This window comes from Sciurus vulgaris (genome assembly GCF_902686455.1).
Source record: "Sciurus vulgaris genome assembly, chromosome: 10".
In the NCBI taxonomy this organism is placed as follows: domain Eukaryota; kingdom Metazoa; phylum Chordata; class Mammalia; order Rodentia; family Sciuridae; genus Sciurus; species Sciurus vulgaris.
Genome location: NC_136470.1, coordinates 126,487,961 through 126,512,928, shown reverse-complemented (window position 1 = coordinate 126,512,928; position 24,968 = coordinate 126,487,961). Strand labels below are relative to the sequence as shown.

General features: G+C 48.8%; 1 protein-coding gene across 4 annotated transcripts in view; it reads left to right on the top strand.

Annotated features, from left to right (window-relative positions):
* The first annotated feature begins 20,108 nt into the window (after nt 1–20,108).
* Nucleotides 20,109–24,968, top strand: part of NMNAT3 (nicotinamide nucleotide adenylyltransferase 3) — a 112,032-nt gene continuing 107,172 nt past the window's right edge. For all 4 annotated transcript variants that reach the window (XM_079100490.1, XM_079100489.1, XM_079100487.1 and 1 more), the window contains exon 1: nt 20,109–20,400. The gene's annotated coding sequence lies outside the window, so the exon portion shown is untranslated. The remainder of the gene's footprint in view (nt 20,401–24,968) is intronic.

The following is a 24,968-nucleotide window of genomic DNA, read 5'->3' as shown; positions in this document are numbered from 1 at the left end:
GACTGATCATGGTCTGAACCTCTGAAACCATGAATCAAAATATTCTTTCCCCCTCCAAGGTGTTCTTGTCAGGTATGTTGGGCACAGTGATGCAAAGCTGAACGAGACAATAAGAAACCCCCACGTGGGCCACCAGCCAGAGTCAGACCTGCACCAAACTCAGGAGGCCAGTAGCACCATCTCCCCACTACTGACCAGTTCTCAGGAGGGAGGACTTCTGCTTCTTCTCTTCCTGCTTCTTGCCTTCAACCTGGAGGGCCTGGACCCACGGGATGGAGAAGAGCAGGTGTCTGATAGGCAAGCCCCATGTCCCAAGTCCAAGGAGCCAGGAAGGAGATGGGCCCATGGCCCCCTTCCTCCTACAAGTTCCTGGAGACAGGGCCAAGGCCTTCGCTGGGGGAGGGTAGGCAAGGAGGTCTGAATGGAGTTTCAGATTGAAACTTTAAACCGGTCAATTTCTAATGAGTGCAGGTGCCAGAATAATGGTGGCATCTGCCCAGGAAGTTGCTGAGGCTGGAGAAGCATCGACATGCCCAGGCAAAGGCACCAATTAGAGAAAATAAAATCATGACTTTATTTAATTCACCCCAGGTGAATTAAGACTATCCCACAAACCATAAGGGCACACCAATTTGTTATCTGATTTCAATATTTTTAGGAAAAAACAAAGTTCTGTTTTAATAATCCTATTTTTTTTTCCCATTTAACCCACTCACTTTATCGTGAGTAAAACCACGAAAGGAAGGTGGTTCACCCGAGACACACGTCCAGCAGCAGAACCCAGAGAAGCTCGTGCCTGGTTTCTGGTAGGGTTGAAGGGAACACCAGGGCTTAGCATCATCTGTAACCACCCAGGTGGGCCTTCAGGGGTACCCATGGAATTCAAACCACCACAGCTTCTTCCACCCCAGGACCATCTGAGGCACTGCAGACACACACCTAGGCACGTCAGAAGAGTGACTTGTAGATGGTGCTTTGCATCCATTGGAGACGTTGAAGCCAAAGACCCAGCATCATAGCCTGATGCTGACAGACAGACTGAGGCAAGGAGAAGTGAAGTGACTTGTCCCGAAGACTACAGCTGCCAAGTGGCAGAGCCAGGGCTTACTAAGTTGGATGTTTGTGCTCTGAATTGCCAGACCCTGCTATCCCCTGCCCATCACCTCACAGAACCCTTCCATCTCCACTTACCTGAATCTGCTGTCAAGAATCAGGATAGAAGAATCTGGAGAAGGATGCCCTCTTCAAAGTGGGCCTTTGCTCCTCCAGCCCCAGCTAGGACGTCTGCAGGGACAGACCTGGAGTTTCTTTTTTCAAGACTCTTTTCAGATCTGTATATATGCAGAGGTCACCCAGGCATGTGTCCCTGTGCCACTGCCCACAGGCCTCCACTGAAGGAACTTCCTGTCCCTGGAGAGCCTTCTCCTCATGACCCATCCTCAGCTCATTTTCATGTGACTCCAAGGAAGGAAGCTGGAGGAAGGAAGACAAGCCACACCAGGCACGTTCAGGACACAAGCACACGTATCCACATGCGAGTTGAAGAAAGGCCCAGACAAACCCAAAACATAAGATGATTGGATATTCTACCATTCTGGACAGTTCACCCCGTAACATTCCCTGCAGAATTGCTGGCCAACAAGTTTCAAGAGTGGATTGACCAGCCTGAGGCCTACTTAAGGGAAGAACGTGTGAATAAAGAGAAGAAATCTCACACCCCCCAGGTAAGGAAAGGTTTGTTTCCAAGTTTACTTTAAATATCACTGAATTGTTTCATTTTTCAAAACTTACAAGCCGGCCCTCCTTTCCTGTTAGAAATTGTGCAAACATGGCACATCTTCAGCATGCCTTGCTAACCACGGATTCCATTATGTGTTTAATAATTGACTATTCAATAGAGCATTGATGCATTTTTGTCTGGAACTAATTCACCTTTGTCTGTGCCTCAGCACGAATGTTCGGTGAATCACAGATGGGATCGTGGAAGTGCTTCGAGAGCAGGCTGCCCGGCACAGATCCACAGCCGCAGGATTATTCATGTCAGGCCCTGTGCTCAGAAATGTTCTAGCATGCTAAAACCACCTGAAAATGTGATTTATGAAAGCTGTGGAGTGCGGGACTACGCCTTTTCCCTGCTAATGAGAACTAACAAATCACAGTCTGCAGGCCGCTTAAGCCAAGGAAGAAATTGTCGGTTACAAAATTAACAAAAATGACGCCCTTACAGCCCATTAAGGCCATGGAGCTACCCAGTTGGAAATCAGGCCCAGCTGTGTTGACTGGGGAAGGAGCATTAGCAAATGCATATGTCTTGGCTTCTCTTTAGTGAAAGGAAAAAAATCCCCAGGCCCTCCTGAAGTGTTCCCACCATGCTTTCTTGGTTTGGATTTATGGGTTCGGGCAGCTCTGCAAACAGCACAATGGTACATAATCTTTTGATGAACTGGGTGCATCATCCCACAGGGTGCCCTCCTGGGAATGACCAGCTCTGTGCCCTCGCTCAGAGGCGGAGCAGAGCTAGTGTGGCATGAGCATCACAGATTTTTTTTTTTTTTTTTTTTTTTTTGGTACCTGGGATTGAACTCAGGGGCGCTTTACCACTGAGCCACACCCCCAGCCCTTTTTTATGTTTTATTTAGAGATAGGGTCTTGCTGAGTTGCTTAGAGCCTCACTAAATTGCTGAGGCTATCTTTGAACTCTTGATCCTCCTGCCTTAGCCTCCCAAGTCACCGGGATTACAGGCATGCGCCACTGGGCCTGGTGATCATCACAGATCTTTTAAAGGGAGGGAAAGAGAAGTTTAGAATGTATTCCCAAATTGTTATTAGCCATTGCAATTACTTTTGCTACTTTTATACCAGAAACAGAGGACTTGGCATGGGCCTTGGTGGGGAAGCCCAGGCACTGGCTGGAGGGGAAGGGTCCTCCAGCAGAGAAAGGCTGGTTGCTTGGGCCTCTTCCCAGCTATGAAATAGTATTGTACAATGAGGTAGAAGGGGTATGGGATTACAGGAGACATATTTCTTCTAGTCATTTGTAGAAATTGAGTATTTAATTTGATAGCTAGTGTATTATTTTGTATCCATTTGCTTCAAAAATTCTGGCACAGTTAGATGTCCAGGACTCTCTCTTGGTGCAGCTTGAGTTTGCCAAAGGGATTTGCACTGCTTTTGGACATGGGATCTGTGTTTTTATTTAGTGAGTGCCCTACGGGAATGGATGACTGAATTCATTTATTCCCTGAAGGCAATCTGCTTCTCTGTTAGGGACAGAAGAGGACAAAGAAAATACCTTTCTCTGACATCACATGGCTTTGACCAGTTCCTTTTTTTTTTTTTTTTTTTAACTTGAATGCAGGAATGCAAATTAGCACGCACCCAAGGGCCAGGAGCTGAGGATGGCCTGTGCTTCCTGGGGCAGCCAGAGCATTATAATTGAATCTACACCTGGGCCAAGACTGGAAGGATTTGGCCTGCCAATCAATTTTTTTTTTTTTCCCACTAATCAGCAAAGTTGCTAAAATGCCCTCAAAATCATTACCCAGGCCTTGAGTCTCTTGAATGAAAAGGATCCAGCTGCCGTTTTTGCTTTGTGAACCCTTGTCAGAATAGTCAAGCTGAAGAATGAACATCCAATATTTGTATCTATAACTATAGCTTAGAGCACTTACTAAAATGCAGACTCTCTTCTAAATGTCTGTACCTATTATTTAATCACAACTATATAAGTAACTACCTCCAAATAACAGATATGACAACTGGGTTCAGAGAGGCTAAGCAGGGTGCTCTGGGTCACAACAGTGGCGAAGCTGGCTGGGGACACAGACTATACAGTGCTCTAGTCTATGTCCTAAGACACCAGCTACTGCCTTGCATGACAGAAAAGTACGGCATGCTGTTGTATCATTAATGGCCTGAAAGGTTTTGATCTTTCTGAACTTCTTGATTCAGTCTCTAATAAGTGCATGGTATTATGACAAACCTTGAAGGAATAATAAAATAAGAGCACAGAGCTCCACCTCTCGCTCCACTATCAAGATAGAAAGATGAGCGTCGTGGGCGGGTGGAGAACAGGGGTCTGTAGACAGGGATGGCAGGCGGTGCCTCTGGGCAGCTGGGTGAACTTGGCCGTGAGACTTGCCTCTTAGAGCCTCCGTTTGCTCTTCTTTTATGAGATGCAGACACTGCGCTTGGCCTCCAGATGTCCTGCTCCAGATCACCGAGGCTGTGTTCATGTCCGCCTGCAGTGGATGGTCCCTGTCAGGAAGTTCTCTACATGGGATGATGGGGGACAAGGTTTGGGGCAGCCAGCATGTCCTGGTGTAGCTTTGGTCTACTGGGGACAGTGTGCTAGTGTTGCGATTTTTGAAGAAAGTATAGCAGGGTGGCCATCTTCCTGTAACCTCACAGGGGACAGGGGACATCAGACACAGGGACTATGATGTCCCTGGAGTGGGAAAGAAGAGCATGCATGGAAAGGCTGAAAAGGGCAGACCTGGGCGCAGGGGTGCAGCTGCCAAAAGAACATTTTAAGGAGAATATTTTGAAAAGTTTAGTATAAAACATATGCTATAACTTCCCCGCTCCATCTCCCTACAAAACCATCAGCAAAAGCCAGGCCATTTGTTCAGTGCTTCTTAGAGTTGGACTTGAGGGTAGTAATTTATCAGAGGTTGATGGTAAGGGTAAAAATCACGTGGTGAACCTGGCCTTTGGGCAAGAACAGAGAAGTCCAGACCCCCCACTGCTGTTTACCAAGGAGCCGGCTTTAAGATTACAAGAACCAAGGTACGTGTCTGGAAACCCACACTACACAAAGAACAGATAGCAGGAGAGTCCCGGCAGCCTTCCTGGAAGAGGAGGACGAATGACTGAAAGCAGAAAGGAAAGATGCTTTTCAGAATATTAGGAGCATAGCTCTTCCTGATGTGACCCCGGAGGGCTCCAGGAAGCCCCCAACCCACTGCCTGTCTGTCTCAGGCCCCTGTGGCCCCACAGGATGACACCTGGAGTGTGAAAACATCCCTGGTTACAAGACAGAGCATACCTGGCACACCTGGCCAAGTCTACCAACCATTTGGGCAGAAATAGGACATTTGGAGGGCAACAGGCTGAGCTATTTCTAGGATAAGCTCCCCAGGCCCCATGATTTGAGGGTTCCCACAGTGGGGGGTGGGGAAGGCATTACTGGAAAGAAACAGAAAATGGGAAGGAGCAGATGGCCCACACGCTCATTCAGCTAACCTCCCCTGAGCTCTGTGCCAGCTCCTGCCAGATGCTGGGCACCCTGTTTCCCCCTTCCAAGAGTGTTGGTCTAATAAGAGCATATAAATAAAACCCGAAGTGCATCTGCATTCAATCAGCCTATAAATATCTGCATCCTCCCTTAAGCCCAGCCTCCACTAGGGGCCTCTCTGTACAACACTGACTGCTGAGCTGGCTGCCCCTGGGCTGAACACACAGAGGGGTCCCCTGTACCCCAACACTGAGCAGAAAGGTTAGATCTTGGAAACTACGGGGGCTCTGTGTGTTCCCTGATTTCAGCAACAGTATGAACTTTAACGGGTTTGGATAGATAGTTCTAGCAGAGGAAAGCTCTACTGGCCAGTTGCTGATGGGGTCTCCTGTGACAGTCTCTCCAATCATCACACCTGGGGAGAAGAATGGGTGTCAAAATGACACTGGCTTGGAGAGTCACCCCTGGGCGTAGATGTGAGTATGGCAATTTATGGGTTGAGAAACTGAGTCTCCATGTGGAAACTTGCAGACAGTTATCCAGCTGCAAAGTGGCAGGACCAGAATTTGAGGCCATCAGACACGTGACATGACCGGCTGGCAGGCTTCTCTTTCAGCCTGGCTCCTGGGATGCTGCCACTCCACATCGAACCCCTGTTGAATGACCAGTGTGCCCCACAGATGTCTCTGGGCCTCTGCCGAGGCTCTTCCAAGTCCCACCCCTGTCTGGCCAGCACTCCCCAAATCTCTAGAGGACGCCATTTCCTCTAGAACACTTTCCTGGACCCCCTCGCCCCCTCACCTGTCATTGTCCTTTACTTCTCTGTACCTTTTGTGAGCCAGCTAAGACTGATCCTCTAACTCAGAACCTAGACTGGGACCCGTGTCAACTGAACTCAATTATTTGTACGAAGAAAAGAAGCAGGGGAGGGGCGCAGAGGGAGGAAAGGGGGTACATCCCCCAAGGACTGCCACAGGCCTTTCTTCCAATCCCACCGGGTCTGACCTGCCACCACCACCCCCTGACCCTCAGATCTGGCAAAGACAGTGACGTCTCTATCCCCAGATCAGGGGCACGGTTTCCCAAGCTGGGGCAGTAAATTGACACTGCAGTCAATTTTTAGTCTTCCCGAAAGGCACGATTTGTTGGCTGGTGATCTGCAGTGAATTTCTAATCACAGATCAGCGGTTCCCCTCCTGCTGCCCTGACAGGTCTCCACGCTGCTGTGTGCTGAGGGAACGGGGACTCTGTTTGCCTAGGATCTGCAGGAAAACTCATCAGGAAGGGGAACTGTGGCTTAAGCCTTCACGCCAGCTGCTAAAGCCTCATGCAAACACTTTCACCTGATAACTGTCCTCTCGGTTCTGGGACAGTTCAGAGTGGAGAAAGTCGTCGTCACTAGGTGTACAGATGATTTTGTCGCCCCTGCATACTGGGGCCTGTGACAGGTATCTCCAGGAGGGCATGGAGACCAGGGATACAGAATCTGTGATAGGGGCCAGTCTGGATCTGAGTCTTCCCAACTTAGGAAGCCGTTCGTGTCTATGACCTCGGTGAACCCTCACCGCAGCAGCAGGAGGGGTGACCTCGCAAAAGCTATTTTCTCACAGGACACTTACAAGACGCTAGGTTCTGAACTCACTTGCTTTACAAATGCTGTCTCTTTTATGGACATGTATCTGTGAGATAGGTGAGCTGTTTTAAACTTTATTTATTTATCTCAGAGATGTTAAGTTCCTTGCCTGAAGTCACCCAGTTAAGCGAAGGAAGTTCTGGAGCTTAAATTCAGGTCTATCTGATAACCAATGAGCTACAGGCCCATTTCACAGATAAAAAAACAACAGTACATAGCAGAGATATAAGAGAATTTGAGCAAAGTCACAGAGAAATAGAAAAGGATACAATGGAATTTAAGTCTTGGCTTGCCTTAAAGAAGCACAGCCTTGGCAAGTTGCTTTATCTGTTTCCTCAGCTATCAAATGAGGACAATGGCACCTGTCTTGCAAGCCCCTCAACGTGCTGCTTTGAGAATATACAAAGATTCTCACTCTGACCATCTTCTGGATTTCTAGACCCCGAAGTCCTTAGAAACCAATGAGTTCTTGCCAGCTCAGGCCAGCAAAGGTCACAGGGCAGAAGTAATAATACTTCCTACTGCTGAGTCCCAACCATGCTTCAACCACTCTTGAAGCGTGCTTGGGAGCAGCCTGCAAAGGGGGATTTTTATGAACTTGACAGGAGACCCAGGCACAGAGATGTCAGGTGATCATCTCAGATTTGGTCTGGGGCAGAGCCGCTGTCTGGACCTGCCCTCCCTGCCCCATCCTGCCTGTGATATGCAGTAGCACTGGTCAGTCACCTCCCAGAAAACCGCCTTTTCCTTTCACAGAGGAAAAAAAAAAAAAGACCAAGTATCACCAATACACGTACGGCTGAACTTTAAACAGAACAGCTCGGGTAGGTTAAGAACTTAATTATTTGGCCTTTTATTTATTTATTTATTTATTTTCAAAACAAAATGTATTCATGTGTATAAGAGCTTTTTCTTTCTGTTTGCAAATAATATTATTTAGCCTCCTTTTACTGAAGGGAATTTACTTGGGAGTAAAAAAGAGAGAAAGAGGGGAAAGAGAGAGAAAGAAAGGAAGAAATTACAGTGGATAAAAGACCTAGGGGACATAATTACAGAAATTCTGCAGGTTCTGCATTAGCTGGAAAATTGCAGCCATTTCATTGTGGGAGTAAAGCTATTTTCTTTTATTTTAAAGTGGATCCTTCACCTTCCAGTGGGCTAATTATGGTCCTGCCTACATGTTGCACTCATAGGCTCCAATTTCATTCTTTCATTAACCACATAACAAAATTGGGCCTGCACTCTGGAAGCATCTTTGTGACGGCTCCCGAGTAACATGCGGGAGGGAGGCGGCGATCACTCACTCGTGACTCAGTCCGTGTTTTCCATAATTGAGCCCCCCAAGGACCTTGTCGGAGGCCCGTCCCCCAGCTCAGCCCAGAGAAATCCAGGAGACAAAGCAGGTGGGGCGGGGAGCAAGGAGGTCCAGGCAGGGCGACCGCAATGCCTGTTAAGAGGAAAAAACCCTAAAATGATGTTTGTGGAGAGTTCTTAATGTTGTAGGAGAATATGTGAGATATAATGCTTAGGAAGAAAAGGAGGGTATACAATATAGAGACAGTGTGATTTCAACTATGTTAAATATATATATATATTTATATTCTGTAAATTGATGTGTATTAACTCCACAACACCATTTTCCATCATTACGATATTTTAGAGTCAATACATAGCAATTTACAGAATTCTTTAATATCCAAATATAATAACTCGAGCCCAAATCGCACCAGAAGGAAGGAATCCGATGCCACCTCCTCCTTGAGATTTCAAGGACACCCTGAGCAAAAGGATTTCATTTTTCTAGGAGCTGCTTCTCACCTTTCCTTGCAAACCCTCTTCGCGGGGTTATTTAATCCCCTCGAGAGATCTCAGCACCGTTCCCTCTCGCCCGCTCCTCTCCCTAAGCCACTTCATCCCTCTCAGGACAAGCATCCCTCCAGGCACCGGCAACATCAGGCTATTTGTGAAATACTTTATCCTAAAGGTTTGAAATTAAAAAGGTGGGGCGGGTGCTGCAGCATGGGCAGGAAAAGCCACCAGCTGAAGAGCCGGCTTCAGTCTCTGTGGTGACCGGACCTGCCAGGCCCCAGGCAAGACTGCCTGGCGCCTCTCATTCAAGACGCAGGGAGACCCTGGCACCCTGGGTGACCCGTTCTGTGTGTGCGCATGCGCAAGAGCATCCCTGGCCTCTGCCTCTTGCGTGTCACGGTGTCTTTCTGTGTTCCCTACTCTCCAACCTCTCTGTACATCCCTCACATCTGCGTCTCTGTCTCAGATGATCCCTTAGGCTTCCCACTGGGTTCACAGCCTGTCTTTTCCAATTTCTGGACACCCCAACAATGGAACCTCCCTTCCTCTTTGCTTTTGACAGAGAAATAAAAAACGTGTTTGATTCGCCTGCAGGGAATTGAGAAAACTTTTGTTTTCTTCTTCAATGCTTACCATCCAGCCTAGCAAAGGCTGGGAGAGCTAGTAAGCTTACTAAGGTGTCTTGCCCAACAAATGCCTACCTTGTCCTGCTGCCCAAACACAGAAACAGCTACTGCTTTAAAAATAGCATGCTTTCATCTTTCAAAGGAAATATGCCAAAATTTTAACACTGGCTTTCTTTGGGTGGTAAGGAAGAGTTTTGTATTATTTATTTCTTCCTATTTTTCGGAATTTTCCAAATTGTCCATAGCTAGCATGAACTGCTTTATCATGATAAAATCTCCCATGTATAATGCACCTGCCTGATATCTGGTTTAATCCTCACAACAGCCTTAATGGGGAGATATTTATATGCTATTTAGAGGTTCAGAGGGGTTAGGCAATTTGCTCAAGGTCACACAGGCAGAGGTAGAAATCAAACTAGACCTTAGGCCCTCAGCCACTAAATCAGCTGCCTGTGGGGTGGCCCATCCTCTGCTCGTCCTGCAGGTTCAGAGCCCTGCATGTGCCTGGAAGCTTACCAGATTGCCTGAACTTCCTTGCTTGGCTCCCCATTGCAAATGTGAGAGGTTCAGTATACTATAACTCTGGAGGCTAGCCTTCCCCGGGGGTCCACTTTCCCACTTGTCAACCTCAGACTTGGCCCTGGTGACCTCACTATGCATCCTCAGCCTGTGGAACCTAGAAGTGGCATGTGACTCGTTTCAGTTAATAACATCTTGGGGGCACATGACTGACATAAGGAGCCAGCTTACACTTCTCCCTGTCCCTCCCTTCCCTCTGCCACAAGGCAAGGTCTCTGTTTTGGTTTAGATATGAGGTGTCTCCCAAAGGCTCACGTGTGAGAAAATACAAGAAGGTTTAGAGGTGAAATGATTGAGTCATGAGAGCTTCACCTAATCAGGGCATTAACTGGGTGGTGACTGTAGGCAGGTAGGGTGTGGCTGGAGGAGGGGGCATCACTGGGGGCATGCCTTTGGGTATCTATTTTGTCCCTGATCTGCAGAGCACTGTGTCCCCTCCCTCACTCCTTTCCTGTTGCCACATCCTGAGCTGCTCTCCTCCACCACACCCTTCCACCGTGATGTTCTGCCTCACCTCAGGCCCAGAGCGAAGGAGCCTGCCATCTATGAACTGAGACCTCTGAAACTGTGAACCCCAAATAATCTTTTCCTCCTCTAAAATTGTTCTTGTCAGGTCTTTTGGTCACAGCAGCAGAAAACCTGACTGAAACAGTCCCCAAGAAGATCTGTGTGTAAACGTGAGGTGCAGGATGAACAGGTGGCCTGGGAAAGACTAGATCTTTGTTTTCCCAAGCTACTGGGATGTGGGGGTTGTTTGTTAGCACAGTGTGACTTAATCTAAGCTGACTGACTTGATGGATGTAAAACAGCAAATGGAGAAGCAATTACTGTGCATTTCATACTCCCTGATCTTGGGGGGGAGGCAAGAGCCGTCTTCATTTCACCAAAGCACTAGTGTGAGATTCCACTTGTCCTTTCTGAAAATGATCTTGGGACAATTATCTCCTCCTCCAGGGTATATTTCCACAGCATGCTCTCCTGATGGGACAGGCTGTCAGAATCCGTCCCTATCATGGGCTCTGGATCTGCCCTGGGAACGGCAGGCCAATTAGTGCATGGCTCTGAGACATTACCGGACCATGTGGAGGGGAGCATTCGGCCGGTTCTCCTCCCCTCCAGGGGCACAGAGCTCCCGCCAGCTGCGTTCACAACTGGAGGCTGCAGGCTCAGGTGCCATCTGGGCACAGCGTGAAGCAATAAAGATGGACGGAAGGGAGACTCGGGGGTAGTGCAGTCAATTACCACCTTGCGGTCTGAGAGCCAGAGAGCCACACGGCCTTTATAGACAATCTGTGCTCTCCATGCCTTTAACAACCCTGCCTCCGAGGGAAAACAGTGACTTAACCCTCGAGCTGCAGGCTCGGACTGAACGCAGTAGCTGTCCTCGCTGGGAAACAGGTGGGAGAGGAAGCAGACGCTGCCACTGCCACCCAAGGAAGAGGTCAAGTGCTTTTTCAAAGAATCCCGGCGGGAGGGATAGAGATGATCATCTCATCCCCCAGTTACTGAGTTGGTAGTTCTGTTGATGACGTTTTCATCCAATTTGCTCTTTTCCCATCGTCCCTGCATTCTTTCATCTGGGCCATTGTTCTTTGCTTCACTCATTCCATAACTCATTCTTTTGTCTGCTCACTCTGCCAGGGAGGACTCAGCACAGTACCATCGGGTGCTCAATAGCCTGGGTTGCATGCAGAGGAGGTGCAGGCAAATAGGGTGGGGCAGGGCCAGCAGACAGAGGAAGGGGACCCGGCCAAGTCCTTCACTGCATGCAGGAGCTCAGCAGGGAAATCTCCAGTTCGGGCTTTTATATTAGGATCTAGGATATGGGGGAAACCTCTCTGGCTACATAGATAGCTCTAACCTGCCTCGCTCTGCCAGAAACACTGGCACAGAGCTGCAAGTCCTATGGGAGATCTGAGTGTCCTCCTGGCTTCTGTTGATGAAGGTGTGGTGCATGCAGACAGTCACTGTTCAGATCTGCCTTCAGAAAAGAGTGACTCGTGATGTGAGAGGAATGTGGTTTCCTGACAATCTGCAGCTGCTGTCTTCCTTAGGGTCTGCCTCTATTTTCAGTCAAGGTCATGGTCTTCTTGAGCAGCCAATGATTAAACAAAGTAGAGGTCAGGGCCTGGCCATCTCTGAGAGATGCAGGATTCGCCCAGTGGCGCATCCTAGTCTGTGGGCTCTCTGCTCCATGACGCCTCCTTCCTCTGCCTTCTGTAACTTCTGCACCACTAAATCCATCTCAGAATCTGCTTCCTGGAGAACCAAACAGGCTCAGGAGGACAGGAGACGTGGGAGGGAGAAAAGGATGAGCAGGCTCCTCCCATGCCAGGGACTCCAGGTCACATTGCATTTCTTGCCTGCTCCTTTTCAGAAGAGGGAAGCTTCCCGGATCTTACTACACCCCTGGAGTCCTGTCATCTTCCTGCAGTTCTCAGCTGGAGCAGGACAACACCAGCAAAGAGATGCTAAGTGAGATGGGGAGATCAGGACATGGCCCCATGGCCCTACTAGACCAGCTGGGCCCACTGATCAGGCAAGCTGCTCTGACTGCAAGCATTAATGTCTGCTATGAGACTGGTTCTTGAGTGCTTCAGGCCCTAAAGGATCAGTGGCCATCCACACCTTGCTGAGGCAGCAGAAAGCAACAGGGCTGATCCTCAGAACATAGATCAGGGAGGGCTGCATGGAGGAGGAGGTGATATTTGATCTGAGCTTTGATAAATGAGCTTCCTGGAGACACAGTTATAAACCAGGGCCTGCAACCTGCTCTACACACATGTGTTTAGCGCCCACACTTGAAGCCTAGAGTGGGGTTTCACTAAGGCTTCTATGAACACCAGCAAAAGAAACCGATTCTGGCTAATGTGAAAGGAAAGGAGATCTGCAGGGAGGCCTCTGGAAGCTGAAGAACCAGCCGAGGGCAGTCAGAAACCCAGTGGCCCCAGGTCCTGGGTGGCAGGCGCTTCTTCACGGTTCCACCAGGCACTGACTGAAAATGGGTGAATGCCACCGCCTATAGGGTCTTCGTTCCTCTGCTCCATTTCTCAGGGGAGGGACAGTGTCCTCCCACTGGCTGGGGCATGGTCTGGTGCCTCAATCCACGGTCCTGGCCAGACAGATGTGCACCGCAGGACACAGGAGGAAACCATGAGCAGCCCAGGGAGAAGCTTCTCTGAAGGCAGCGACCCCAGCCTCCAGCATAGCCCCTAGGCCCAGCAAAATGAAGATGCAGATTTGCTACAGGAATGAGCCATCAGCAAGAGCCGCTTCAGAGTGGAGGTGTGGACAGAGTCTAGGTGCCCTGGGTCGAGGATTCACCAGAGGAGAGAAGGTGTGGACAGAGACATACCCGTAAGAGGAGGTGCATGATGGACTGTTAGAGAGGTCACTGCGCACAGCAGTGGGAGGTGGAGAGAGTTGAGGTTGTTGATAAGACCAAAGGAAGGCGCAGGGAAGAGAAGGCCAAGAGGCAGCAGAGGAAGGGAATGGCATGGTACAGGCAGCAGGAAGGTGAGGCTGGCCTTTGGACTGTGTCTTGGCCCTTGCAGTGTGTCCTTCGCTGCTGAGAATGTCTTATGCTAGGTCCTAATCATCAGCTTCTTGCTTTCTTGCTGGTCACTAGTATTATTCTAACCTTCGTGTTAGTTAATTTCATCTGTCAACTTGTCTGGGCTAAAGGATGCCCAGATAGCTGGTAAAACCTTTTTTTCTGGGTGAGATGAGGATGTTTTCAGAAGAGATTAGCATTTGAATCAGTAGACTGAGTGAAGAAGATCCACCAGTCTGAGTGGGCATCGTCTGAGACGTTAGAGGGCTGGAACAGAATAAAAAGGCAGGGGAAAGCAAGCTCTCCCTCTCTCCTTCAGCTGGGACATCCTTCTTTTCCTGACCTCAAATGCCAGGTGATTTAGTCAGCTTCATTTCACTGCTGTGACTTAACAGATCTGACCAGAACAATTTTAGGAGGAAAGGTTATTCAAGGGCTCACGGTTTCAGAGGTCTTAGTCCGGGGCTTGAGGTGAGGCTGAACATCATGGCGGAAGAGAGTGGCAGAGGGAAGCAGCTGGCTTCATCAGGAAGCAGAGAAAGAGACTCCACGCTCCAGATACAAAATATAGACCTCACAGCCACGCCCCAATTCCCACCTCCTCCAGCCACACCCTACCCTCCAGTTACCACTTCAATTAATCCCATCAGGGATTAAGTCACTGATTGGTTAAGACACTTACAGCCCAGTCATTTCTCCTCTGAACCTTCCTGCATTGCCTGCATGTGAACTTTTGGGGGGCACCTCACATCCAGACCATAACACCAGGGCTTCGCGTTCTCCTGCCTCTGACTCTGGAGCTTACATGAGCAAGCCCTTGGCCCCCATCTCACCCCTGCCCTGGCTCTCAGGCCTTCAGACTCGGACTGAAACACACCACCTGCATTCCCGCTTCTCCAGCCAGCAGAAGACAGACCCACAGTGGAACTTCCATCCTTCCATAATCTTGCCAGTCAATTCCCATAATAGATCCCTCTTATGATCTCAGTATATGGTATTGGTTGCCCCTCTGGAGAACCCTGCATAATAAAGCCTCAGTCTGACCATGAGTCCTTGAAGACAGAAACCAATGCTTTGTATGTAGAACAGGAACGGTGCTGCATAGGGAATCCAAAGAACGGGACTCTAGAACCACTTTGTATTATTGGATTGTGCAAGACTGTGTATTACTGATCCTCCATTACAACTTGGCCAAATCAAAATATAATTTTCTTCTGATAAGAAGTCTGGAGATAGGCAGTTCAGAGTTCATACTTAACATTTCAGACTCCTATTTACCTGCTTGCCCTCCTTAGCAGATGGACTTGAACCTCAGGCTTGTTACCTCATAAACTCAAGATAGCTCCTTGGTCTCCAGGCTTATATCCACATTCCAGACCAAAAGATGGAAAAAGGAGAGGGGCAGGTAGCTCCTGTGTTTATAAAGCAAAACCTTCCTAGTTATCACAAGCAGACTCCTATTTGCTTCTCGTGCCACCTCTAGCTGCACAGGAATCTACCTATGGTGATTTTGACACATCCCGTCTCCCCCTAATAGCATCCTTTGGGGTTTCCTTTGGGGGAATGGCCTCTCTCCACTATGAGAGTCTTAGTAAGAGAGGAAATTCAAAGGAGTCGGCAGCACCTTCCCCAGGACAGCCAGGAGAGTGTGTACTAATTGTGGCCAATCAGAGGGCTTCTCCAAGAGGACCGTCACTCATGACTGAGAGAAGTGAGGACATAAGAATGTCTAGAATCTGACCAGTACCCTGCAGTGACACCCCAACTGGACCATTTCTACTAAGAGCTCATTCCTAAGGTTCTCACTTCCAGCTTTCCAGAGCTGCCTTCTTCCTGCTTCTTTCTATCTTGATCTCCATTCTTCCTGTGAGTTCTGAGGTCCAATCCTGCCAATAAAGCCTCTTCTACTAGGTGAGCAGAGACTGTGTGTGTGGATGGTATCGAACAGACAAACAAAATCCTAATAGTCCAACCCCATGACTGCCTGTTGCGTGAGACCCCGAGAAAATCCTCTTTGGGTAACAATCTCTTCATCACAAAATGATGGGCTATTCCTTAAGTGTGTTCCATTCTGAACAATTTTTAAAACTCTGATCACTTACAGAAAGCCTTTTGTACCAAATAGGCCCTAATGAACACCAAGGCCTGGATTCAGGTTTTAGAGGCAGGGTGGGATGTAAAAGCTCCATTAGGAAAGACAATTGGGACACTGGGGAGCAGCTACTGGAACATTCCTTAGACAATTAAATCTAGGTAGAAGCCACTCAGAATCCACCGAGCACCAGAGTGCAATGTTTTCATTAGCAAATAGGTACTACTTTGTGTCTTCTGGCCATACTTTCTAGGGTCCACTTAAAATGCTATGGTTTCAACTGTTCTTAATCTAATACCTCTTAATTACTCCACTGTAAGAGATGTTTTTAGGGAGCATTTGTTTTCCATTTGAATGCTTCCTTTGCAGGGGACATGCACTGCCTTACAAAACTTTGGCATAAAGGGAGGAGACCTCTGTAAACTCAGTCCACACCTTCAAGGAAAAATTATTTTGTTAGAACAGCAAAGTGGCCCCAGTTTGGCCTTATGTTCTAGCAAAAGCTCATTGCTTCGCTGCATTTAATAATCCATGAAACATTTCTATTAACTTTAGTGTGTATGAATTGTGTGGCTGCAAAATGGGAAAAAAAAAAAGTGAGAGAGAAGCAGGAATACAAAATATGCAGAAAATGAAAATAAGTGAGATCTTAAATATTTGATCAAGGCCTCTCTTTTCAGGTAGCCAGTTACCATCTTGGGCTCTCAAACACCAACAGAAGCCATGCAACACCATTCTGAATTATTAAAATGACAGGGGGAACCTTTTTTCTTTTTACCACTTTTAAATGAGCATGTAGCCTTTCAAGCTAACCTTTACTTAAATATTTAACACAGACACTGGGTCAAATATAAAATAGCAAAATTTCTCAAATACTCAACCTGTAATTACGAATCAGATCAGATAATGCAATGCAGCTGCTCCATCTTACCTTTGCTGTGTTCCAACAAATCCAGCCGAGCTTACTTGAAAGTTTGTCTCCTAGAATGCTTTTAATCTAGGTATTCACTGATTTTTCATTCACTCAATTCTATTCGTTTACTCATTTTTTTTCATTCATTCAACAAATATTTTCTGAATACCTATCAAGAGCCCGGTACTCATCTGGGTGTGGAGATGTATTAGGAATTAAAATGTAAAGACTCAGCTCCTTTGAACGTTACATGTAAGTGAAGAAGACAGATAATAAATAAAGATACACCTCAGTAACAAGTAAGAAGTACTCTGAAGAGGCGGTATGTGGGGGTGCTCTTTGGTTTTGGGCAGGGTGGCGTGTTAGGAAGCTAATGAACTGGGCAAGTTGCCTTGAGACTAAGGGAATGTGTCATGTCAGGGAGTGAGACAGCAACACAACAGCTCTGCGGTACAAATATGTCCCCGGCATCTGTTATGGCTTGGAGACGAGGTGTCCTCCAAAAGCTCCTGTGTTAATGCAGAAATGTTCAGAGATAAAATGATAGGATTATAAGAGCTGTAACCTCATCAGTCCATCCTTGTTTAAATGGGCTAACTGGGTGGTAACCGTGGACAGGTGGGTGTGGTGGGAAGAGGCAGGGCACTGGGGGCATGCCCCGGAGGGGAGCATCGTCCCTACTGCCCCTTCTTCCATCTCTCTTTGCTTCCTGGCCACCAGAAGCAGCTCTTGTCCTCCATGGCCTTCCACCATGATGTTCTACCTCACCTTGGGCCTGTTATAATGGACTTGGCCAACCATGAACTAACCCTCTGAAACCATGGGCCAAAATAACTTTTCCTCTTCTAAGTTGTCTTGTCAGGTATTTTGGTTGCAGCAATGAAAACCTGACTATCACAGTGTCCAAGGAAGGGCAGTATAATCAAGGAGAACAGAGGTAAGGATTAGCAATGTTTGGAGAACTCGTCAAGGCAGAACACAGAAGGGCCTCGCCAGCCACCGGGCAAACGGGAGGTTTTATTCTCATTGTGGAGGGAGCCACTGGAGGCTTTTGAGCAGGGGTGTATTGTAAACCCACTCGTGTTGTGAAAAGTCACTGGTTGAGTGGTAGTGGAGGCTTTCTAGTGGAGGCCTGCTTCCACAGCCGCAGGAGAAAGACTTGGCATTAGCATAGCCAGTTAAAAGTCCACCTGTTTCCTTTTTCACATTTTATTTCCACCCAGGCAAACCCTGCTCTTTCTGAGGGAGAGCTCAGAAGTCAAGGTTGGAATGGGTGCATCTAAATGCAGAGGTAGATCCAGAGTGTGGTCTCATACTGCACACCCAAGAGCCTGTTTTCCAGAATGTGCTCAGATCACAGCCTAAACCTGTGACTCCCAGCCAGGCCAGCTGCACACTCCTTGCTGCCCCAAGGAGTGTTCTCAATGGGGCTCCATCAGAACACCATTAAGTGACACAAGGATCCTTCAGGATAGTGTCATATTATAACTTGAACTCTTTTTCTGCCTAGAAATAATTTATTAAATATTCACAATCATGAGCAAATCTGTAAGTTCCAGGTTTCCCCTTAGAGACGTGTTTCCTGCAGGCTTTTCTTGGGCGGGATAATTTAAAGTGTTTTTTTTTAAATACTGCTTTCTAGAACATTCCCATAGGATTAGGCTCCTATCTATTACAGTGGAGGTTTTTCCATGCCTTCTTCTAGGGGCTGCTTTTCATGTCCTGTGTTACACCTCCATTCCCCTCTGGGGATTCCTGCACCTCCCAAATAAACTACTTGCACTTGACTACTAGTCTTGGAACCTGCTTCTGGGGGACTCAGTATAACCCATCTTCTATATAAAGTCCTTCTCCTTTCCCAGTGGCATCACCTAGCCACTTTCCTTAAGCTGTAATGGCAAATAGGATCCAGGAGAAATTAAAGTTACTAATACAGGAGAGGGCCGACTATGCTAACCCCAGCATACTCGTGATCCAGTAGCTGCCTGTGATAGCCAGCCAAGGACATTGCTCACATCTAGGTAGTTTCCCTTCTGAGAGTTAGGAGCCAGCTGTCTCTCCAGAATGGATTTCTCAGCCACCACCTTCTCCGAAGGTTAGCTAAAGTTTGGCTGTTATGTGAGGTTCCCATCTCCCATAATAAGTGGACACTGGAAGCCAGGCTGTCTCCTAGAGCAAGCCTTGGCCTTCACTAGCCCAGGAAAGAAAGCTTCGCTTGCATGGGGACTCATTGCCCAGTCTTTCCCTGCCTGACCTAGGGACCCGACTCAGAATGACTTGGCCTCCGATTTTAATCTGGGGGCTCTAATCAATCCATCATTCCACAGGCTACACACAGATTCTTAGAAATCCCCAAGCTTTCTCGTGGAACTCCTACCATGCTGGGACATAAATTGACTTAATAAAGAAGATTCAAAGGCTATTATTCTTGTACACTTAGATGTTAAGCTACTTAATTCTCCCCCAAAGTTAGTGGGAGTAGGGCTCAATTACAGGGAAGGAAACTGAGACTTGAAAAGGTAAAATGACTTGCCCCAGGTTATCAGGTGGGAGAAGGGACCCAGAAGGCATGAACACTGCCCTTCAGTCTGAGTGGGGAGGCACCCTCCATCGGGGTGCTAGCTGGGGGCTCCCTGTGCTGGGGTCACTGTTTCAGCCCAACCAACCTCATGGAACACTGAGGATCTGGTGACAGTCAGGACCCAGAGTGAGTTTCACACAGCACTCCCTTGTAGTTAGGAATACCAACCTTGACATCATCCTTGATGCCTCTTTTTTGAACAGTCCAATTCACTTCTTTAGGAAATCCAATTGGCAGAAGTTGATGAATCTTGACCTTCAAGACCCTCCCTGCAAGTCCCTTGTGAGTGCCAGGAGTTTTGGAGGTTTGGGGGTGGGAAGCAGAGAAGCCAGTCTTCATTAGGGAAGCAAATGAGGGACCCATATTACCTAAGAAGATCTGAGGGGTTAAAGACCTGTATCTCCCAGGACCCAGGATTTTGTGATGAATTGTTTTTTTTTTTTCATTCCTAAATAAATTTTCCCTTGCAAGCCCTAGCTCTGTATTTTTTTTCTTTCTTTCTTTCCTAAAACTGCCCCTTCTCCATCCCCCACAATCGTGCAAGCTCCAGGCCCCAGAAAACCTTCATGCACTCCTGGTTTGAGGTCTCAGCCCTCACAGGGCAGGGCTGGAGAACAGAGGTGTAAATTTGTCAGGAGAAGGAAGCAGGGGCTCTGTAAGAGAGTAAATTCTCATCTAACATGGCAGAAAGTCAATAGATAAATCAAGAAATCGCTATGTAAGCTTATTTTTTCAGCGACAAGAGGTGACCACCAGAAGAACTAAACGGAGGAAATGATAAAAAGGGTTGTGGGTGGGAGAAGCAAGGGCGAGGGTCCTGTGCTTCCATTAGCAGCACATTACAGGCGATCATTTTACTTTGTAAAAAGTGCTCATGCATACTTTGGTATATATTCTGTAATTTGGCCTTTAAAAAAAAAGGTAAGTTAAAAGAAAATGAGAAGGAAACGTTATTCAAAATACAGGAAAATAAAAAGCCAACTGGGAAAGGTCCTGACAGTTGGGACTCAGGGCGGGAGCGCGGCGGGGGTGGTGGTGGTGGGCGTGGCTTGGCGAGGGGCGGGGCGGGTGGGGCCCTGTCCCCTTAGGACCCAGCCCGGGCGAGTGAGCCGGCCGCAGAGCTGCTCGCTCACTCTCCGCCCACAGCGGGGAGCCCGGAGAGCGCGAGGTCAAGTGCGCCTAGACCCCGCCCCCTGGCGTGGGGGCGGGGCGGGCTAGCTCGGGACTGTGGGTCCCAGTCCCAGGACAGTCCAGGCCCCGGGACACCAGGTGCGATCCCTGCCCTGCCCTCCAGCGCGGGTCGATAGCCCAAGTTCGGCCGGACAGATCCCCAGTCCCCGTCGCCCCCAGTGCCACTGCGGAGCCTCGTGACTCGCAGGTAAGCAGAGCCAGGGACCCTGGCCCGCCCGCCTTTGCTGGTGTGGGCGTCCGCGAGGACCTGGATCGCGACTGGACGCCCGTGCCCACGTGACTCCCGTCGGCGGCGGAGACCTGGGCGCCAGGTGGTGGCGGAGTTGCGGATCCCCGTAGCCCTGAACAGTTCCGCCCCTGCTCCCCACGCTGCGGGTTCTCACTGCGTCCACCTGACCCCAGTTACGGGTTAGACTCCAACCGCAGCCGGCGGACCTGGATGGGTTCGGATCCCACCGTCTGCACGCGTGCACGCGACAGTTTAACATAAGTACCCACAAATCTTCCTCGTGCACCGCTCAGTGCTCACCGCCACTGGGCCAAGTACTGGGGTCACAGAGATAGGCTGACCAATGTGGTGCACGCCGCGTGAAGGGCCGTGTCCGCACACAGAGGTGTGGAGAACTAGGAAGAGCTGCGAAGGTAGAAAGCCCAGTGTTTATCAGGGCCCCAACCGCAAAAGCTGCTGGAAGTCAAACTTCCATGTGAATCAGAGTTCCAGTGTGGAAAACCATGGAGCAGGCACGTCTTGTTGGGAGAGAAGGTGGCTTGTTTGAGGAAGGGGAGTCAGTGGGACTGGCCTGCAGAGAGCTGGAAGTGGGGGAAGCAAGTTCCTTAACCTTGACTTCCTCCTCTGTAAAATGGGACTGTATCTACTTAGGGAAGATGGAAGCCCTGTATGTAGGTGAAGGTGCCTTTCCAGGGGAGCAGTTGGGGAAGCAAGGGTGAAGGTGTTCAACAGGGACTCTGGGTGTCCTCTGGGGCTGCATTCAGCAAGCTCCCCTCCCCACTCCTGAGAGGTCCCTCTCCTCTGCCAAGTGAGGGGTTCCCAGTAGAATCTCTCAGGCAGCCTGCTCTCTAATATGAGGTCTGGTTCAGCTATTCATTCTTCAAACATTTAACTGGCCCCACCCTTCCTTGCTGTGAGGATTCTGAGAAATCAGACACAGGCACTGCCCTCCTAGAGCCCGTGGGGGGTGGGCCACAGAGTGACAATTCCAACCTGATGAAACCCAGCTGGGGAAGGATGCTCTGCTTCCATCCCCCACCAGGCACTGCCACCCGGTGAGTCCTGGGACACCAGGCTCACTCTCACAGACCACAGCTCTGTGAGAGAAAGAGAAGGGAAGCTCGAGTCTCAGTGGTCACAGACCTGGCACTTCACAGCTCTGTCCCTGACCCTGGGCAGTCACTTGTCCCCTGAAGTGTGACAGTTGCGAGCTAAACAGGTGCTCATCATCATTGGCCAGGAAGAAATATTAACTCTCACAGTCTCTCTCCCCTGCATGAACTAAAATAGTAATGACAATAGCGCCTCCTTGGAGGGTCATCCTGGGGATTGTCTGGATACCTGAAGTATGCTGAGCAGTGCAGGCATGTGGGAAGAGGCTGCTGCTGCTGCTAGCTACAGTACATGCCTTGTTCTGGGCAGACATCCTGGATGGAAGGAAGCAGCAGGCAGGTTGGGGGTGGGGTAGGGGCATGGGGACTGTGCAGGGTGATTAGTGGGGAAGTTGGATTATCTAGTTTAGTGGTGGTTTCCCCAGAAGCGTAGGCCTCCAGATGAGAGGGACGTTCTGCATGATAAAGGGCCTGTGGGAGCCTCTGTCAAAAGCACAGCAGCCCAGCTTGTGAAGACTCAGGCCAGAAACACAACCCATAGCGGTGGTTGGGTGGTTGGGGGAAGAAGGAAGGTTGGAAGACACCTAAAATGGTCTTTTGCAGGGGGTTGCCTTTAACACCTGGCCCTATGTGGGTCCCCTGCGGGGGCTACCTACCTTTGCCCTGCTGACCCCCACCATCCAAACGGGTATGGGAATTGTCTGGTTCTCTGTGGAGTCCAATTTTATAACCGCTGCACCTGGCAGAGTACCATGAACAAAATACGTGGATGAATAAATGAAAATAAGCCCAGAGATAAACTTTTTTGGCTGTGTACAAATGTGTTTTTAAAAATGAAATCTGTAGACAGAGGAAGACAACTTTTTTGTTTTGCTAAGGGCCAAGCATGTTCATGCACGTTGCAGTTTCATGGTGACCATGAAGCTTTTTGGTCAGATGAAGTCACCTCTGTGACCTTCCGTGCATCACGGGAGTTTACCAGACCTAAGCTTTTGCATCTGTAAAATGGACCTCTTTGTACCCAACTCAGCATTATGCAAGATAACTAGACAAAACTCTGACCTCAGTGCACCCATGCAGTATGGCGAACACCAGTCAATAATAGCTGGTGTTATTTTTATTATATTTATTATTTTCCCATGATGTCACATGCACACAACCCATGAACCACAGGCACAGATGTGTGGTACTGATGTTGTACTCTGACTCATCTGGTAGCAAAGGCGCTTTGCAGACATTAAACAGTTTGTATGAAATGCAGCAAATTCATGTGCATTTCATTCATTATGTAAAGCACTTGACTGTGAGATCTTAAAAGAAAAAAAAACCTGGAAAATTATAATTTATGTGCCTTTCAAGTTCAGGTATTTTATCATCTAGATAAATCTTCCATGCATCTATGTTAAACCACTTTGGGCTGTCGAAGCTCTTAAATAAAGTGGCTTGTCCTGACCAGTGTCTGTCTGTGCTCGTTTATCATAGTTCCCTAGTAGAGATGGACAGATCCCATTTTGCAGGGCAGGCCTTGGGACGGCAGCTCCTGCCCACTCTTTTAGCCGTGCAGCTCCACATGATGGTGTTTAACAAACCACACTGGACTCACTATTCCCTCGTCATCGTCTCTGTCACATGCACATAATCCATGTGCCAGTTTAGAAATTAAAATAGGAAAGCATACTTTGTGTGTGCGTCTGTGTGCGTGCACACGCCGAGGATGGAACCCTGGGCCTCATGCGCATAGGCAGGAGCTCAGCACTTAGCTACACCCCCAGCCCCAGAATAGCAAGGCAACTGTTGCTAGTGTGAATCTGGAAATCAGCTCTGGAGTGGATAGGTTTGTGAGCGAAAGTGCCTTGCACAAGGGTGACAATCTCTTCTGCCAGTCTGAGCTGCCTGCTCTCACCTCATGGGGTGCTGTCTCTGACCTGGCCTCTCACCCAAGGGAGGCCTAACATCTTCTTGCTCCCCTGGGTGAGAGGCCTGACATCTTTCTGCCTCTGGCCAGAGCTTCCCACCACCCATAGTTCTGGGCCTCTGCAGGCTGAGGCAGGAAAGCCTTCCTAAGTGGGCTCCTCTGCCCTCCCGTGGAACCCGGCACCTCTGCTGCATGCCCTTCTCCAGGGGCCCGAATCCTCCTCTGCCGAGCTGGGAGCACTTCCACAGCTGTCCAGGTCTCCTGCCTGCCCATCGTTCTACCTCTCTCCCTTCCTTTCTTCTTTCCATGAATACTTCAGGCAGTGTCCTGGGGATTTGAATAAGGAGTTAAAATGACTTAATCTTGACCCTTGTGAAGGCCGCACACGTCTTGAGGCAGATTAATGAAAACAGAATTAGGTACATAACTGTCCACACAGCAGCCCATCACAAACTGGGCCCGTGGTCATGAAGGAGGAGCCTTGAGTGTCATGACCGCATGTAGAAGGGGGACGTGGGACAGATCAGTCAGTATCGACACAGGTTCAGCAAGCCTGTGGGTGTTGATTGGAGGCTCATGTTCCTTATTCACATGCCTTGAAGACTGTCGTGGGGTATTTTCCATAAATCCTGTAAGCAGTGTTTTATGCACCAGGTAATCTTACTGAGAATGTGACTTTTAAAACAGTCGTGCTCCGGCTGATACCACCGGTCACCTTAACGAGTCTCGCTTCCTCAGGTGTTGACGCATAACGCACGCACGCCGAGGCAAGCATAGGGTAGAAAGTAAGAAGTTTTATTAAAGAAAAATAAAAGCAGACTTCTCCTGGGTGGAAGAGGGGATCCAAAGGCAGAATCCATAGGATGAGCAAATCTTGTCCTTTTTATAGGTTTTATTCTCCTGTGCTTTCCCCTTATCTCTTTCCTTCCTGCCTATGTCACTAGGTGACTAGGCCCAGTTTTGCAGGTGAGATGCAAAAAGTGAGAAGCAAATGGGCAGGAGGAGGGCCAAAGTGATCCTGGCAGGTAAGGGCCCAGGAGGCATTCATTAGCAACTCCCTGTCTGTAGTCCTTATAAGGACAGGTAGATTTGGTACTCCCTGGGCTCCGGAGGTCTTTGACATTCCATTTTCCCAGGGGCAGTTTCCAACTTCCAGATGCAGATGGCTTTCATGGCCTCCATTTCCTCCCTCTGACCCGATCCCCTATTTCTACACTATCTGCCTGTCCCCAATTCAGGCTTCACAGCTGCCAAGTGGAGGACTAACTCTAAGGCTCCGAGTCACGCACTCCGTGGTGTTCAGAGTCCCTCCTCGGATGTTGTCAGTGTCATCCTGGGTGGCAGCCACAAAAGGGCATCCTGCTCACCCCCAGGTCCATCTTGCAAGGCTCACACTGGAGTCCTCTCCCTTCCAAGTGAAAGAATCCACTTGAAAGCCTGTTTGCTTTCTCCTTCCTTTGCTACCTCTGAGCACAGCAGCCTGAGGGCCAGCATAGCTT